This window comes from Chenopodium album, chromosome 10, assembly GCF_948465745.1.
Source record: "Chenopodium album chromosome 10, dcCheAlbu1.1, whole genome shotgun sequence".
In the NCBI taxonomy this organism is placed as follows: domain Eukaryota; kingdom Viridiplantae; phylum Streptophyta; class Magnoliopsida; order Caryophyllales; family Amaranthaceae; genus Chenopodium; species Chenopodium album.
In genome coordinates, this window is record NC_137843.1 from 1,725,655 (window position 1) to 1,740,389 (window position 14,735).

General features: G+C 32.7%; 2 long non-coding RNA genes across 4 annotated transcripts; one reads left to right on the forward strand and one right to left on the reverse strand.

Moving 5' to 3' along the window:
• The first annotated feature begins 3,577 nt into the window (after positions 1-3,577).
• On the forward strand, positions 3,578-6,356 carry LOC145563056 (uncharacterized). Its single transcript, XR_014094496.1, has 3 exons — positions 3,578-3,704; positions 3,850-3,979; positions 6,159-6,356. It is a non-coding gene; the product is annotated as an uncharacterized LOC145563056 (long non-coding RNA).
• Positions 6,357-10,491: 4,135 nt separating this feature from the next.
• LOC145563057 (uncharacterized) lies at positions 10,492-14,481 on the reverse strand. Of its 3 annotated transcripts, XR_014094498.1 has the most exons (6): positions 14,350-14,481; positions 14,138-14,182; positions 13,956-14,029; positions 12,285-13,158; positions 12,146-12,184; positions 10,492-10,918 (listed from the first exon to the last, which is right to left on the reverse strand). It is a non-coding gene; the product is annotated as an uncharacterized LOC145563057 (long non-coding RNA). The 3 variants fall into 3 exon arrangements; XR_014094499.1 differs by lacking the exon at positions 12,146-12,184 and having other exon boundaries at positions 12,997-13,158; XR_014094497.1 differs by having other exon boundaries at positions 10,492-13,158.
• Positions 14,482-14,735: the final 254 nt, after the last annotated feature.

Consider the following 14,735-nt stretch of genomic DNA (forward strand, 5'->3'; position numbering starts at 1 on the left):
TATGATTCGGGTCAAGTATTGGGTCGAGTTCTGGTCGGGTCAATTTCGGGTTGGCTCATTTCGGGTCGGGTCAATTTCAAGTCAAGTATGTTTGGATCAGGTTAAAATCAGGTCAGGTCATGTTCAGGTTGTTCCATATATGGATCAAGCTCAAATCAATAATTTTAATTCAGTTTATCAGCTTGGCTACAGTTGAAAATGAACAATTTGAGTTATTTTTGGCATTAGACAATTTTAGTTTAATTATAAAGTAATTTTAGTTCAGGACATTTCGGATATCGAGTTTGTTCGGGTCAACCACTTCGGATCAGTTTCGGATCGGTTACGGAATTATAAATGAATGAGTTGTATTTTGAAACTTTAATAATTATTACTGTAGCTACATGTTCAAGTAATATTTATTTTTATAATTTAAATATGTTACGGATAAAATAACATCGAAAAAAAAAGAAAATAAAAAAGGCCTAAAAAATCAATATGACAAACGTCGTAATAAAACGTCTAATAGATACAATTGTATTCTAGGATTTTTCCTGGTATTTTAAAAGTCTAAACCAATCTACACAATATGTATTTCGTTCATATATTGGCGCAAAATTAATACCCTTCCTACGCTACTAATTTAATTAAACAAATTATTAATTTAATACCAAATGCTTATTGTTTAAAGGAATGTTTAAATTATGAGCAACTATTACATTTACCAAACAAATCACAACAACAAATACATATGACCCAAAAGATTATTTATCATAAGATAATCTAACTTAAATATCATTATAATAAAGAGTAACACAGTTAAACCCAAAAGAACAAAAAAAAAAAAAAACATGTAGGAATATCTAATTCTTTTACTCAATGTAGTAATTCGATCACAAGCTAAGCAGTCCAATAAAGATTTGGCTACCTTATTTCATGGAAAACAAGACATATTTCCTCCAAAATAAACTTACTTTAATTTGCATGCATTTCTTTTCTTTTCTTTTCTTAAATTTAAACCTTTACTATAAAAACGTTAATAAGATGAAATTTCATTGTTTATAGTCGTAAATGGTTTTTCACTATTTTTTTTTTTATTTTTTTTTTTACGGGTTGACAGAGAATAGTTATGAAGGGGGTATTTCAGTATTTGTGTCCTTTTTTTGTGTTGCAGAAATTCCAACAAATGAGAGTAAAGAAAAATAGTGAGATGTGTTTTTTTTAAAAAAAAAAAATAGTGAGATGTTTCAAAAGAAAATAAAATTTAAAAAGGGAAGGATATGAAGGGAAGTTGCATGTGTGGGACATGGAGTATAAAAAGGTGATGTCAGGTTCAAGAAGGAGTTGTGTTACTTGTGTAGTGGTAATGCAACACTAATCCCTTGCCTCGCACTATTTTTATCTTTTTTTTTTTTAAGTTATTTTAATTCTCTCTCCAAAAGAACATGTTGAATATAGTAGAGACAAGAATAGTAGTACGGATTAGTTATTAACCGATCAAAGTGAAAATAAGCTTATACAAATATTATATTGATAACGTTGTTGTACATTTACCAAGCTAAACTTGGTCTAGTGATAAAATTGTCATCTCACTTTTAAAGTGTCTGATCCGTAAATACCGGATTAAAAAAATCGTAAGGGTTGAAGTACGGTCAGGGTCTTTCTCCTTACCTTAAAAATAAAAATAAATAAATAAATAAATAAATAAAACAAATGTTATTGTACATTTGTACCCGTCAAAAACATTTAGAAGCTAAGCATTTTTCTTCTAATTCAATCCCGTTAAGTTTGATCCAAACCTTTAAAAAATTGTGATAGAGAAACAATTATATGTGAAACGTCTTTATCTAAACTATTTCCGGACCTATCTAGCCTTGAAGATAAATAGATGCATCACTATTATGTACGGTACGCATACAATTTGGTTTAATTAATTAACGTTTGAGAAAAAAAATTATTTGCATTCATAGTTTCTAGGGCCATGTTTAATCCACCTTATTTTAAGAGCTTTACACTTATATCGTTTACATAAGTTTTTTATCACTACACTAGTGTGTAGCCCGGGCGTTGTACCGGGTTGCTACTTTAATTAGATCTTGTGATTATCAATTATATATATTTATTTTCATGTTTAAATTATAAAAATTACACACTTAAAAAGTATACTTAAATACAAATCTAATAAGATCTCATTTGATTTATTTTTTAAGATTAATGTATATACAAGGTCAAAATTTAGTCAAATCATATGATTAGATTAAATAAGAAATACTCCATAGCTATTAAACTAAACACGTCTCAACATCTAAAATTCTACTCCCTCTGTTTTAAAATACTTGCTCCACTTTCCTTTTACGGCCGTTTTTAAATACCTGTTCCATTTTCTTATTTGGAAAAATTTTAATTTATTTTTCTCAACTAGTGGACCCAATTTTATTACTTTTTAGATTCTCTCTCCTCTAATTTACCTTCCACCAACCCCACTATCTCCATATTTTAATACTTTCTCCAATTTCTCCTAAAACTCCGCACATGGAGAAATGGAACAAGTATTTAAAAACATATGGAGTATATAATAAGATCTCCCTCTCTTTCTCTTTCTCTCCCTCTCTCTTCATCCGTGGTTCTTTAAAATATTGCAAATGCATAATACGTGTATCATCCAATATAGCAATTTAATATCTACACCGTAATTCATACTAATTAACCAACAAAAATATGCAACTTACCCATTTGAGGTGCCATTAATAAGATGGTGTACTAACTATTGTTGTTTAATATAACAAGAAATCAGCTTCAGAAATTGATCAAACAATATGAAGAGTATAAAATTCAATATAAACTATTTTATACACCGTATTAAAAACCAACCTTCAAAATCTGAACCCTCTAAACAGGTTATGCAAAAGATCGTACGGTATGAATTTTGATTGCCAAAATCTAAATTATAGTCCTAAAATAAATAATTACACATCAAACAAATTCATCCATTTCAAATCTTGTCTTTACAACATAACTTAATAGAGGCAATGTATACAAGTCCAAACAAATTATAATACTATTAGCAGTTTAGCACCATAATAGGTTACTCAATATGAACAACTTTTTATTTTTTTTACACATAATAGACGATTATATTAATTAATTAGAGTTTTACATAGAACAAAGCCAACCTCATTCCGCAAAACAAAATGAGAGGTTGGTAAATAGCTAAAATCATAAGACCATATCCTAAGCTGAAAATTAATGATCTTAAGCCTAAAATTACACACTGTGCCCCATCGAAAAGCAATTAACCCAGGATTTATGACAGCAACTATACTAGTAGTTAGATATATGTAGGGGTGAGCAAAAATTCAGGGTACCCTGAACCGGATCCGGAACCTGTTCGGAACCGCAGGTTCCGGAACCGGAACCTGTAGAGCAGGTTCCGGTTCCGGGTAATAAAACTAGGAACCTGTTGCAACAGGTTCCGGTTCCGGGTAATAAAATTTTGTACCCGGAACCTGTAGGGTACCCTGTTAGAACAGGTTCCGGTTCCGGGTACCCTGTTACCCTATAGGGTACCCGGAACCGGAACCGGAACCTGTAATTGAAGCCCAAATATGCAAGCCCAATATCAAAATTACAAATATAAGTAAGCCTAAAAGTAAACAAAAACCCTAAGCATATTCTCATTTCTCATTTTCATCAGCCGTCATCTACTACAAAACCCTCCTATATTGGTATGTAATCTATGATTTATGTATGATCTCCTTCCCTTAAATTAATTCTTCTTCTTATTTAAACTTTTAATTCTTACTTAATCCTTATTGCTGCGTTTTTTCTTCTATTTTCTGATTTTCTGATTTTTTTTTTTTTTTTTGATAGGCATTATAAATGGATAGTGAAAGCAAAGAAGATGGAGCTTCAAGCAAGAGAACAACAAGCAAAAAGGCTGGTGATAAGCGAAAGTCAGAGGTTTGGCACCATTATTGGGATGTAAGAGATCTAGAAACGGGTAAAGTTGTTCAAGTTAAATGCAAGTATTGTGATGGAATATTGGCTTATAGTGTGAGTAATGGCACTTCATCAATGAAGAAACATTTGAATACATGTCCAAAACATCCTAAAAATGTTGATAAAAAACAGAAACTTATCTCTGTTTTTAGGAGTGCTCAGAGTGAAACAACAACCATTTCTAATTGGGAATTTGATCAAAATGCCTCTAGACTTGCTCTTGCTAAAATGATAATAGTTGATGAACAACCATTTTCTTTTGTTGAGCATGAAGGGTTTAAGTACTTTTGTAGTGTTACTTGTCCACAATTTGTTGTTCCTTCACGTTTTACAATTGCTAGAGACTGTAAGAAGTTGTATATATGTGAGAGAGAACAATTAAAGAATACTTTAAAAGGCTTAAAATCAAGAGTTGCTCTCACAACTGACTGTTGGACTTCAATTCAGAATTTTAATTACTTGTGTTTGACGGCACATTTTATTGATGATTTCTGGAAATTACACAAGAGAATTTTAAATTTTCAATTGATGGATGGTCATAAAGGCAAAGAAATTGGAAAGGTTGTAGAGACTTGTATACTTGAATGGGGCATTGAGGAAAAGATATCATGTGTCACAGTTGATAATGCTAGCTCGAACGATGTGGCTATTAGTCATTTAAGGAAAAATTTGTCTGATAAACTTGTCCTTGGAGGTGAATTTTTTCACATGAGATGTGCTGCACATGTCCTTAATTTGATTGTGCGTGATGGTTTGTCAAAAGTAAAAAATTCAATTAGTAGTATTCGTGGTGCTGTAAGATATGTTAGGAGCTCTCCCGCTAGGGCTAAATTATTTAATGAATGTGCTAAACGTGTCAAAGTTCTCCACAAAGGTTCAGTTTGTCTTGATGTGTCCACTCGATGGAATTCTACTTATCTAATGTTGGAAAGTGCATTGAAATATGAAAAAGTCTTTGATCGATATAATGAGGATGATGTTGATTTTGCAAAAGAGCTTAAAGATGGTGTTCCTAGTTTAGATGATTGGGCGAAAGCCAAAGGTTTATCAATTTGTCTTAAGAGGTTTTATGAAGCTACTAAAAGAATGTCTGGTAGTTTATATGTGACTTCCAATATGCATTTTCATGAAGTGTTGGCCATACTTACTTCTTTGTTAGAGTGGGAAAGTAGTGATGATCTTGAGTTATGTTTGATGAGTAGTCAAATGAGAGAGAAATTTGAGAAGTATTATGGAGATTTGGGGAAAACAAATGTCATGGTGTTAATTGCGGTTATTCTTGATCCACGTTATAAATTGAAGTTTGTCAAGTTCTCTCTAAAGAAACTTTATCCTCATGACTCTAGAAAGGTGGATGATACATATAATCATATACATGATGTGTTAAATCGTTTATTTGCCAATTATGTTGTGTCTTCTACTTCACAAAATGTTGCTCATTGTTCCACTTCCTTCACCATGGATGCTGATGGTAATGATCAAATGGGAGCGGTGAATAATGTAAACATGAAAAAGTTGTATGATGAGTTTGATGAAGAAGATGTTGATGAAGTTGGTGGAAAATCTGAGTTAGACTTGTATCTTGAAGCACCACTTGAAAAAAGAGATGATGAATCTTTTGATATTTTAAAATGGTGGAGTCTCAAAAGTGATACATACAAGGTTTTGGGCATGATGGCGAAGGATATTCTTGCTATTCCAGTTTCGACGGTTTCAAGTGAGTCGGCTTTTAGTACGCGGGTCGGGTCCTTGATCAGTTTCGAAGTAGTTTAGGTCCAAAAACTGTTGAAGTTCTAATTTGTGCTCAAGATTGGTTGAGAGCTTCTGACATAAGTGTGGACATTGAGCAATTGTTAGAAGATGTTGAGAAATATGAAGAAGGTAGTACTTTAATTATAATGCATATCTTTTATCAGTTCATATGATGAGTAATTGAGTATATATAAGTTAATGAATTCATGCTTTTTTTTATTTTTTTTATTTTTAGATTTAAGTGATAGTTGTATTACACAACTAAATGAAGATGTTGGCAAAAATTATTAAGGTTGCTCCTGTACAAGCATTAAGGTAATCTAACTTGTAATTTTACTTTGTTATTTTCTTTATATTACTCTACTTTTATTTTACTGCCAAAATTATTAATTGTAATAATATACTTAATTTGTTCTTATGCTATGTAGGTATCAAAAGTCTTACTTCATGGGCTATCAAGATTCAAGATGCGAATATGAGATTGTGTAATAAAATTTGTATTTTTATCATATAAGTTAAGTATTTGTATTAAATATACTAGACAGTAAACAATTAGTGTTGGATTGTTATTTGTAAGCTTTTAATTTATGGTAAACATCCTTTTTTTTTATAACTTTGGAACAATTTAGTAATTTTGGAACAATTAAGCTTACTTGAGACAGGGTACCCGGTTCCGGAACCGGAACCTGTAGGTTCCGGTTCCGGGTAATAAAATTAGGAACCTGTTGCAACAGGTTCCGGTTCCGGGTAATAAAATTAGGAACCTGTTGCAACAGGTTCCGGTTCCGGTTCCAAGGATTTGTACAGGGTACCCTGCTACGCTCACCCCTAGATATATGTGTAGCAGATTACTCCTCGTTAGAGTCTTCATCAACATTCAGAGCAGCTATAGCAGCTAGCTCCGCATTGTAAATAGGCAAGATAGCATCAGGGCAGGAGAGATACAAACGATGACCAATACTCATAATCATTCCTATCTGAGCTAGCTAATGAGCAACATCATTGTTGTTTCTTTTCACATGAAGGATTTCAAAGGTATCAAAGTACTTGATATCCTCCTCGATATCCTTCACCACAGCAGCCAATTCATGGTGGAGATTGTTACCAGCTGAGTTGAGCATGACTCTGAGAGACAAAGCATCCACCTCCAACTCCACATCCTTGATTTCGAGCCTTTTGACCATAGCAATACCCTCCCTAACAGCTAGGAGTTCAGTTGCAAAAGCTGTAATTGCATTATACTTGCTCGAAAAACCCATGATCCAAGTTCCATCATCCCTTCTCACAACACCCCTCCAGCAGCCACATTGATGGCAGTCCAAGCTCCATCAGTATTGAGTTTGGCCCAACCCTTTGGAGGTGGGCTCCAAGATTTCAAAGTGTTTGAGCTGCTCGGTTTATCAGTGACCTCTGTTTTCCCTTGCATTATATGATTAGTACACTGATAATCTATAATGAATCTACTAAAAACAATTCGAGAGTTAAACATCTGAAGATCAAAAACAGCTATGTTTCTTTGCTTCCATATATGCCAAATAGTTGTGGTAAAAGTCATTTTTCAGTGGCTATCAAAAGCTAGGTTAAAGTTAATCCATTCATTCCATTCCAAAGAAAAGAAACTATGAAAGCTAAAATTAGATGGAAGATGAATTTTTGCGAAGATATCCTTCCATAATATAGAAGATGAAAAACAGTCTCTAAAAAGATGGAGATGAGATTCATTATATAGATTACACCTAGCACAAATAGGGGAGATGAAAGGCATGAAAATTGCTAATTTTTCAGCTACTGGGAGGATGCTATGAACTATATTCCAAAGGAGCATTTTGTACTTTGAAGGTACAGTCACTTTCCAGAGAAATTTCCAGGTTGAAAAATAAGGGAAGGGAAGATAGGAAGATGATATAAGAGATTGATAAGCAGACTTGATAGTAAACACACCTGATTTGGACAAAGGCCAATGAATGAAGTCATCAAAGTTGGAAACTTTAGAGATAGGAGTTGCTAAAATTTCAAAAATTAAGGAAGCAGTTAAAAGGTGCTTTATTTCATCTAAATTCCAAACTCCATCCCTTATAATATTACTAACAAACCCATGAGCCTTAGAGGGGGGAATGTCACAAGGTATGAGAAGATAAATAGGAGCTTTCCCTACCCAATGGTGATACCAAAGAGATGTGGTTGCACCATTACCTATTCCAATTTTCAAACCCGAGGCAAGAAGGTGCCTACCCTTAAGTATGTCCCTCCATATTGGCGATTGAGAAGGCTTTGGAATACAATAAAAAAGGGATGAATTCTTAAGATATTTTTCATTGAAAATCCTCACCCATAATTTCGATGGATTATTCAAAAGAGTCCATCCTAGCTTAGCCATAAAGCATACATTCCACTCTCTAAGTCTCCTAATGCCCAAACCTCCAGCAGCTAAAGGCATAGTGACATATTTCCAAGCAAGCCTAGGACTATAGTGAATATTATCCACTTTGTTCCATAAAAATTTTCGACACCTTTGCTCTAGTTTTTCTAACACATTGACACGGATGAGATTAGTTTGCATGTGATAGACAGGATAAGAATTTAAAACTGACTTGATTAAAGTACATCTTCCAGCAAGATTCAGAAGCTTTGCTTGCCATCCCCTAATTCTATCCATTGTTTTGTCAAGAAGACCAAAGTAGTGAGAAGGTTTGAGCCTATTTGGACTAATCTCAATGCCCAAGTATTTACCAAAAGAAATAGCACACTTGAACCCAAAAAAATGAGCAGTATTAGATCTAACCAAATGATTCATTTTTGGGGGAAAAATCATGGAAGATTTGGCTTGATTTAACCTTAAACCTGACATATCACCAAACAAATTCAAAACCCTCAACATCTCACTGATATTCTCACTAGAAGATTTCCCAAAAAGGAAGACATCATTCGCATAAAATATGTGTGACATGTGAATGGAAGGAGTGAGTTTAATAGGTTTCCACAACCCTCTACTAACATGATGCTCAATCATAATGGATAACCTCTCTAAGCAAAGCACAAAAATATAAGAGGATAAGGGATTCCCTTGTCTTATACCACGAGAAGGAGTAAAGGAATCACATATTTCACCATTCCACAAAACTGAGATGCTAGGAGAACATATACAATTTAGGATCAATTTGCTTAAATTAACAGGAAAACCAAAAAAATTCAGAGTATTTTCAATGAAAGACCACTCTAAACTATCATATGCTTTTGTAAGATCAAGCTTTAGAGCACAAATATTTTTTCCTTTCTTGGCTTTCTTAAAAACATGAGCGATTTCCTTAACCACTATAATATTATCCTCAATGCCTCGACCAGGGATGAAGCTTGATTGTAGAGGATTAATGATTTTAGTGAGAAAAGGTTTTATCCTATCATAAATCAACTTGGTGATCAATTTATAACTAGTGTTACATAACCCTATTGGTCTAAACTCCGATATTTTGGAAGGATTTTCAATCTTTGGAAAAAGGGCTATGTAAGATTTATTAACACTAGCTGGAACCTCACAAGATTGGAAGCAATTAAGCACAAAATTAAAAATAGAGGAACCTAGATTAGACCAAAAATGCTGTATAAAACGAGGCTGCACTCCATCAGGGCCTGGACACTTCATTGGATTCATTCTAAATAAATATTCCTTGACTTCATCTATAGATGGAATTTGAGACATAGCACTACGGTTTAGGTCTGTTAAGATAAAATTTGGCACATAATTATCCTGAGAAGAATTAGATTGCAACTTCGATTTAAAGATATTCATGAAATAATCAGTAGCCAAAATTTATAACTTATCACAATCCTTTACCCAAAGATCATCATTATCTTTCAATGCTAAAATCTTTCCTTGACTTTTTTTAACCTTAGCCAAAATATGGAAGTATTTTGTGTTATGATCAGCATATTTTTGCCAGTTAATTCCAGCCTTTTGCGCCCAAATCATCCTTTCCTTTTTGTGAATATCCTCTAGATCCCTTAACAAATTCTGTGTAAATATGCTTACCCCTAAAAATATTACCCTCAATATGAAAAACTAAACTATAGAAATAATACCTTACTATAATTTATGTGTAAATATGCTTACCCCTAAAAATATTACCCGTGCAATGCAATAAAAACTAAATTGTTCATCTTTAAATGATTTGCTCATTCCTAAATAGTTTACTCAATAGTCACCCCTAAATATGATGTGTAATATAAATAGCTTACCCCTAAAGATGCGTGCGTTCCTTTTAATGTAAGTGTGATCCTTGTAAACTGGCTTTGCTGATGTTGTTGTAAATTTTTTTTTTTTTTACTATTAATAAATTTTTTTTACTATCAAAGCCAAAGGCGCACTTTTGCTGTAAGGGTTTTTATTTATCCAAACTACATATAAATATCAATCAGGTCATGCTCCTTTTTGTACTATTGCTATGATTTGAAATTATTAATTATTTTATTATAATTGGCAATTAATTGGCAAAGTGGCAAACTAACTAATAATCAAACAGTTATTTTATTGATTGGCAAACTCCCATAACAATAATAATAGTACTCCGTAACAATTAGCTCAAACTTTCTCATAATAAATTGCCTTACTTTGATCATTCTTCATATATTTATTTATTTATGTGGATCTGAAGTTGCTGCATTAGTAGACATGTATGTTGAATGCTGATTATCCAAAAAGACAAGGTGAGATAAAAAGTTGGAGCAACATAGATCGTGTAACGGCCAATGCTAAATTTACATCATACAATGAGACTATGAGAGATACTGCCACAATTTATTTATTTATTTATTTTTATTTTTTTAGGAAGCCACTATATTATTATCACAATGGAAATATCAATTACAGGTCTAATTTGACTCATTTGATTCAAGAAAAACTACTCTTTAATTAGTTTAATCTTCCTAAGAATTTCTAACAGCTATATGTCACTACAGAACTTCGCAGTGTCCAAAAAATGCTCAACAGAGCCACGTTGGGCTCATGTTGTTATGTCTAAGTCAGTGGAGCTGCTGCAGCTCATTAACCTTGTTTCCAACTCCTTAGATATTTCCACCTCAGAGGCTCAGATGTAAAAAATTCAATGCCTTCTTGTGATAAAGCTGCATTGTCTATCCTAAAAAATAGTACTGAGCATTGAGCAAGAATTACAATAACAAATTTTCAGCAAACCTGAAAAAAGAAAAATATAAGAATACTTGGTATTACAACATCAAATTATAAGAGAAAGACCCGCAACAACTAATCACAACTATGCCAGATAAATAACAATTTTCAGAAATTAAAAAGGAACACTTAAAAATTACAGGTTAACAAGTTACTGATCTCTTATCTTGTTCATTGTAAACTTTAGCTCAGCATGGATACAAAAATTAACTACATTTTCACCAATTCCTATCTATCGCCAAACAATTCATCGCATAAGTTGCTGTCAATAAAGTCTCTATTGGTCCAAATACAAAACATACTGCACCCAATATCCCTCAATCTCAAAAAGGATTAATATCCACATTGTAAATAAGCATCATATCCCACAAAAATCCCCAACTCCAACTATGCAAACTGGTTTTCTAATTTCGCACACAAAAATCCTCCAAATGGCGATTATAGATTATGTTTATTGTGATAGATGTGTGTTACCTTGGTAGTGTAATAAGCATCATTTCCTTACTCTTTAACTCTTATAATAGAGTTGTAGTAGTAGTAGGGACTTGGGTGGAGGTTAGCATCAACTTTGTAGTCCGTAGATTTCTATTTAACCTAACATAGCAAGATCTTTCTATTTTATGGGTACATAACAGTATCTTTACCTTTCACAATTAACAATTATCAACTTACAACAAAAATATAGTACAACGCATCAGAATGAAGCAATTGATTGGTGGTAAATGCGTACACGAAACAACTTATTCAGTGAAATACTAAAATTCCTTAACCCCCTTCAATCAATCAAAGCCTTAATCCAATAAACTTAACCCCCTTCAATAAAGAGAAGATCAAAGAATTCCTAGAACCCAAAAAAAACTGAAAGCTATGTTTCAATTTTTACTTCCCTAAGTAAACCCCAATGAGAGTTCTGAGACAAAATCAAATTCATGATTTTGCTTTGCATACTTAAAAAATGGAATTCTGATATAAATATAAACAACCTAGACAAAATACAAAATCATTGACATTTTCAAAGATTTAATCAAATCAACTATCGACAAAATCCCAAAAATGTGCCAAAAAAATAAAACCCTATCTTAAGAAGAAACTTCACTAATTATGACTATTAGAAAAACCCTAAGTTAGCTAAATAGAAAAGCAAATTTACGATGAACCCAAGATTGTGAAATTGATATTTGATATTGATGAAAAAAAAAAAATTAAATAAAATTAATTAAAATAAAATCTTACCACATAAGCCACTTCAATGAAGGAGACCCAAATCGTCATCTATTTATTCAAGGGTTCCAAGAATGATGAGATGAGTGACACTCTAACCTTAATACAAGGAATGCAAGAAAACTCTAAGATTTATTATTGAAACTCTAACCTTTAATTTGCCCCATATCTTATTTAATAAGTTCATCACAACTGAAACCCTTGATATTGATATTGAGATTGATCAAACCACGAGCTGCCTTGATCTTCCTATCTCCTCGTCTTCTTGCAGCAAACCGACAACTAACAAAACATATTATAATCCTCTTTATCCTAAAACCCCTAAAATCAAACACAATTGAAAATGAAATCGTGGTGGTAAATACCTGCCACAATGAATCACCACCATAAAATGAGATCATAAACTTTGAAAAAGAACAATGAATACCCCCACCCCCCCTACCTCTCAAAATACCTGGATATAACTTTATATGACATAAATTTGAGTAACACATGCAAAATCAACAAAAACTACCCCTAAGCAGAGTATTGTTCATCCAGCTATCATGACAGAAAAGTTTTGTAGTTATATTGGCCCCTTCATCCTGATCAGTAACTAAATTATCACCTTAGATAACTTCATATGAAAGTTACAACAAAATAATAACAAATCCATTTAACTTATAACTGGCACATCTCTAAGGCACCAAAACTGAGAAGTTCTAACTTGAAATAGTCTGACAAGATCAATTCATCAAACCTTTTAACGTTTGGTAAGCTCATTAGCATGCACAATGTTAAGTTGAACGTTTGTCGTCACATAAGGGACTCAACAAAAGCAAATTTGATAGTTGACAAACCACAGTCAGGAATTAACATATTACCCTGATGAATCATTAAGTTTGTCAAGGCTAATTCCTTCAGAATATGCAAAACGGCGAGCCTCTGATGAGACATTAACCATCCTTTCCTCCTTACCACTATCCTGAGCAACTGAGCTGCATTCTTCATGGTGTCCAACAGAAGATGTGTCAGAAGAAAATGACCTGCAAAAAGGCATAAATGTTTGGTGGATGTTTTTTAATGTATGCAAAATGACTCCTAAAATTCATGCTATTATATTAACTTAATCAGGATACTATGTCATTATGATCTAGGTTAATATAAACAAAAATCACATTTCTAGCGCTTGCAAGTTGTAATCAAAGTGCGGCTGCATTAAATTGACTTAGCACGACTTCATGTCAAGAAGAATGTAGCAGAAATCAGCCAAGAGAACCAAAATGCCAAACAAAGAAGAATAGCATACTTTTGTGTATGCATAGACTCCTGCCTCAGTGGGTCCTACAGGGCTTCTTTTTTTCATAAACTTTCCTTCTTTGAAAATGTAAAGCAGGGGAATTCCAGAAGAATATAAAAATACAATTCCAAATCAAGAAATAACAAAGTGAAAGAAACAAAACCCAGAACTATACAAATATAAAAATAGAAAAATTTATAAATGAGTGAATTTAGAAAAATAGAGTAGACTTTCATCAAATTTTCATAAACCCATGACTATATCCAAGACACTATTAATCAAGCTATAAAAAATCCTATCAAAGAATGTAGCAGGAAGAGAAACAATTGTCAATCCCAATTCAGGATGCAAAAATAAAACAAGCTTCAACCAAAAACAAAATTGAGTTAAGCCCCACCAAATTAATAATGGATTGTTAACCTTCATAATTTGATAATTATAGTTAATATTACAAAAATTTCAAGTTTAAAATTGACATGCATGAACCCATGGCTATAACCTGTACATCATCAATTGAAAAGCTAAAGAAATTTGATTACATACCTAAAATAAAAATGCTCAATAATGCCCAACCTAGCTTCCACTAGCTTCTCAAGCCCAATTATGCATTCATCAACCTGAATTTATTCACCCAATTATACGAATTACAAAATGATTTTGAAATTGAAAAAAAAAAAAAAAAAAAAAAAAAAGGAAAACCTAGAAATTATCTTTGCTCAACATACCCATAAAATATAACTTTGAACGGAGATTATAAGTGGCGGAAAAGGCTGAAATTTCGCGGCAAAGACGAGGAGGTAAGTATCAAACGAAGTAATTATAAAGAAGTGATGGGTTTTTGCTTAAGCCGATTACGAAGTGAAGGAATTACGAATGGATCATGGTAATTAAGCTGATTTGTAGACTTAAATCAACAACAAAAAATCGAAAAACTTACTTCTGATACGCCGGAAAACCGTAAAAGCTGGTTGAAATTCTAAGAGATGCAATGGCGGGTTCAAAGGAGGTCACTATTTGCAGAGAGGTTTGAGTTGAGAAGTGAAGAGTGAGAAATAAAACAAACCCTGTGAAAAAGAATTTGTTTAATTTGATTTTTTTACTATAATAAAATTTGTTTAGGCAATGAGATGTGTTGTAGCTAAAATATTTTTTTTTAACATGGCAAAAATGTTTTCGTAGCTATAAAAAATTTATTTACCACAACAAGTTATTTTTGTAGCTGTAAATTAAACGATTATCCGCAACAAAAATTTTTGTAGCCAAAAACAAAAGTTTTATTTCCCAGATCCCGCTCAATGAAAAGTGGGACGGGAAAGTGAAATC